General features: G+C 32.9%; 1 pseudogene; it reads right to left on the reverse strand.

Annotated features, from left to right (window-relative positions):
• Positions 1-955: 955 nt before the first annotated feature.
• On the reverse strand, positions 956-1,707 carry LOC149554505 (zinc finger transcription factor YY1 pseudogene; annotated as a pseudogene).
• Positions 1,708-4,861: the final 3,154 nt, after the last annotated feature.

Consider the following 4,861-nt stretch of genomic DNA (forward strand, 5'->3'; position numbering starts at 1 on the left):
TTATATGTCCAACTATGTTTTTTGCATCATGAGCATTGGTCTCCTTTTACTTTGAAAGAGAATCGAGTATAAAAACTTGTTCCCACTCAGTACATTCATTGAGAGTTGTTAAAAGTTTAAATAATGTGTGACTTGTAATTTCAACCATCATTTTGCTGCTATGTTCTTGAATCGTTGTCAGTGCTTACCACTTGATAAATAGCTCCAGGTGCTATCTTTGCAGAAACCAACTTGGATGAATCCGCAAGATGGCTAAGATTGATTCTTTCAATTACTTCTTTGTACAAGGTCTCTTCACCATTTCTTGCAATTCTAAGAAATGCTTCATGAAACACATTGCATTTTTCAAGCATCAGTGTATAGCCTGATCTAGAGTTGCAAGCATGACCTCTCGACTGGATATAAATCAGGAGAGTTTTAGCAAGATCAAACTGAATGGTAACATTAAGTTGCTAGATGTCTAATCCTTTTTCTGCAACACCTCATTTCTCTGAATTTGAATTCTAAAGTTTGAATTGAGATTGTGTTGTTTCTTATCAACCTGCAAACATTATGACAGGGTTCATCCACTGCCATGACCTCTATGCTCTATTTTCAATTCCCCAAACAGAACTTGGTGTCAATTCATGTGTGAATTGTGATTGAGACTTTTACCTCCTTTATATCAGGCTTAGATATTGGACTTCCACACTCGCAAGCTTATGCTATGGCATCCAATGGGGCATGAGATAAAAATGTATTTAGAACATCAATTTTGATCGGTATAAAGGTGATTATATCAATGCTCGAGCCTTTGTTGAGTACATTGACATTATTACATTTCTTTAAACTTAGTCGACTTCCCAGGGTCTTTTGGCTTAGTAAATGATCTGGCATTTTTTTGTGTGTTCAAATCAACACCTAAAATTGGAATCTTTGTTTGAACATTTCCCGCAGACACTGCCTTTGAAGTTACTCATAGTTTTCCATGGCTAGATTTGGTCACAGTACCAGCACTCCTTACATTTGTCTCTTGATCACTTGCTTGACCCATTTCATCATCACTGTAACTTTCATGCATTTCATTTTCTTCAAAAGCATAACCTGCATGTTCTCTTCTAAGATGAAGATTCAACTTATACTCATGTATGTAGCACTTGTCACAAACCTCATAAGGACAGACAAAGGGGCGATCCAAAGTGATAGTTTTATATGCTGGTATTGAGACTTTTGGATTAAAAAATTCCCTCTCAGCTTGAGGGGGAGTCACGAAAAATTTTTCTCATGTGTGGATTTTATATGAATTCTTAACTTGTGCTCATGCACATAATGTTTTCCACATTCCTCAAATGGACAAATATGATAGTTCTCTTGTGAGTGCATGCGTATATGTGCTTGAAAGTTAAAATCCAAAGAGAATTCCTTACCACAAACTTCATGAGGACATGTAAATTTTTTTTCTTCAGTGTGAATAAGAAAGTTTCTCTTTAGCTTTATAACTATCTAGAAATTTCTTGCTGCATCCATCATAATGACAAACATGTTGTCTCTCGCCATGTACATGGAATGTTTCCGTAAAGCTCCTCCCTTTGGAAAAGTCTTCCCATAGCCTTCATAACTGCAAAGGAAAATTCTTGGAGTAACTGATTCAAGCTTTGATGTTTGTCCTTTAGTGTCCTCAAGGTATCCTCTTAATTCTTGATTGAATAGGCTATGCTCTTTTAGCATTGTAATGAAACTTGTCAGTGAAAGCCTACATGTGAGCTCTTGTACGCTCATTTGATTCAAAAGCTTTTTCTGATTACGAAGAAACTCATCTTGATCTCTCTAAAATGTATCAGTCCTCCTTGTAAGCTATTAGCTTTTGTCCATGTAAATGTAAAATAACTGTAACCACCATGTTCAGAAATTCACTTGTATGTGAGATGAAAATTAAAGTTTTTGACCTTTTTAAAAGATATATTGCTAGCCATAAAATTGCATGTAGATCAAGGTGATTAGTGAGTTCATCAAGTAAAAGCAGATCGGGTTCTATGAAAAGGGCTTGTGTATTAACCACCATCCCCACTATCATGTAAATATCATCCAACTTTCCTCCTGCAACACAAGAAGACTACAAATTTCATTCTAAGTAGTTTTTTCCACACTAGAATACCATATCATCAGATCTCTCAATGCCACTAGCCTCTTGCAATCTTGAAGATTTTCCATTAAAACTCCCCACTGCATTACTCAAATAAAGAAACTTTTTTTGATTCCTTACGAGTGTCCAAGAATCATGACTTCAATCATCATTCCATCTGAAAGAGATTATCAATGGGAGCATAATATCCTTGCTAGGTTGGGATCTATCACCTACCCATCATGAAAGGACTTCCAAATAACCCACGTGGCTTGAAAAGAAGAAGGCAATTTGAAGGGGAACCCAGCAAAGATTGCCTACCTATAATGACTTAGACCTAGACTCAAGACTGACTATACTGACTTGATATGACCAATATTGCCAAAAAAATGAGTGACTTAAAGTCAAGCAACAGTCATACAACTAGGCACATATCCACTAGATATGGGTTATCCTCCATTAAGCATAGTTGTAAGTGCAATGATGTGAGTATAAGCCTACAATGGTGTAGCACGCAAATTATTGGTGTAGACAACATGTGCTAAATAAGGAGTGCAAATAATTGTGTTGTCAATATGACAACTTAGTGAATGATGCAACCTCCTATTTTGTAGACACCATGTGCATAATTAGAGTTGCACACTTCTGTGAGAGTACACAAACTCCTAAGTGTCTCACCTAAATAAATAATAAAATAATGCAAAATAATTAAATAATGCATTAACCTAAGTAAACTTAAGTAAGTGTAATAAGTAAATACTTATTTACACCAACAAAATTTATAACATATAATCAAGAATGGGAATAGCATAGGGTGCCAAATCATTCTAAATCTTTTTGCAAATACTACCATTATGACCTTACATAACCAAAGCTCCATCTGCTCCAACACACACCAAATTTTTGGCAAAATCCATATTATTCATACCTCCACAATCAATTAGATTACTCTTTAATAAATCACATAATTTTTTTGCTGTCACACTACAATTCAATTCAGCAACAGATAATAGAAAGTTTTGACAACAAAGATCATTTACAGTATAAACATGCATGCACACCTAGAAAGTATTATCAATTGTTGTAACTTCATCTATAGACAATGTAATGAAATTTGACTATTTTATTTTTTCTTTCATATCTTCTTTCTCAACCTTGAAAGACAACTAGTCCATTCCTATCCATTGTTTACTGACCAATGATTGTTCAAATAGTTTTGAACTTTAAAAAAGTGCAATAAACCATTAATTAAAGGGTAGTCCATCATAAGATGCCCAGTACTCAAAATATAAAAGACCACACTTAACAAAAAAAAAATTCTCATATTTTCCACTTCTACTGCTTTCCCAAGGAAATCTTCAATAGAACCTTTTACTATAGAATACTTCTTCCATAATTGCTCATGTAAGTCATATAATTTTTCATTCCTGATATGCAAACAATTGTCCTTCATTTGTCAAGTTAGCATGGATTTTTTAACTCCATCTATAGTTTCCTTTTTGTAAACTTTGCCAACATGCTTTTCTATGGTATCAAGTTTAAGCTACAACCTCTTCTCCTTCTTTGTTATCTTTGTGTAAATCTTACATCCTCATTCTACAGAAGGCTCACCATTAACTAGATTGGGAATTGGTTTAATGAACCAAAGCTTTTCCACCCATTTTAATAGAAAATTCCTTTTGGATAGATCCTAGTGAGATCAATATTTTTTTTATTCCAATTTTTTTCCCCTTCTATGCATGAACATCATTTATGGAAACACTTTTGGAAATATCATTTTGTGACTCCCTACTCATGGGAAATTTTTCTATATCATGTTTAAGTTTTTCCTCGACTAAGATATCAGGTTCACCAACTTGAAATTCTTCAAAATGGTCTCCAACTTGTGATGAATCTCTTTTTTCACTATGCATTATGTTGAGATCTAATTGAAAAGATCATTGTTGAGAGAGATTATTAAAGAAGACTATGTGTTTTAATTATTGTTTTGTCACTAATGTCAAACTTGCTTTTTTGCTAGTAGGGTATGTGCAGGATCATGGTCAACCAAACTATGCTCTTAAGTGGTAATGAAAAATCAACAAATAAGGGTTATATCCACTTAACGTACAATTTTCAACTTATTATGAATTTTCTATCAAAAAGTTGATAGAAAAGAATCTCTAGGAAATTGAATTTAGTTTCTAAACTACTAGGCCTTATCTGAAGGAAAACAAATTTTGATTGGTCAAATATTTTAGTTTTAATGCAATAGTACAGAAAATTTAGGACAAAAATAAGTAGACATATGTCTCACCACCTTAACCAAAATCAACTGATAATATTTTTTAATAATATTCTAGGTATACAAATTCGACTCATTTATGGATGTGATGCATATTTTTGGGTATTTTTATTCTAAATAAATAAATAATTATTAATTTTCTACTATAGTATTTTTTGAATAAAAAACATCTCATGTATGACCACCTTAACTAATTCAAAACTTTAAAAAGTTTAAAATTTCATTTTTTTCCCTTATAGTATAAGAACAATGGAATGTGGGGCATCTTTTGGATTTTAAAAATGTTGTACCATTTGAAAGTTATAGTTGTTTTTAAATGAGTTTTTCAATCAACACTTTATACATAATGTCATTAGAAAATAAGTAATAATTACTTACTAAACTCATACTTTGATAGACATTACATTTATGGAAAGCTAAGAACAATATTAAGAAACCCTTTTCAGTTCATCAAATTGTGGGTGAAAAAAAGTTGT

This window comes from Cupressus sempervirens, chromosome 5, assembly GCF_028749045.1.
Source record: "Cupressus sempervirens isolate cs-2001-9-10 chromosome 5, ASM2874904v1, whole genome shotgun sequence".
Taxonomy (NCBI): domain Eukaryota; kingdom Viridiplantae; phylum Streptophyta; class Pinopsida; order Cupressales; family Cupressaceae; genus Cupressus; species Cupressus sempervirens.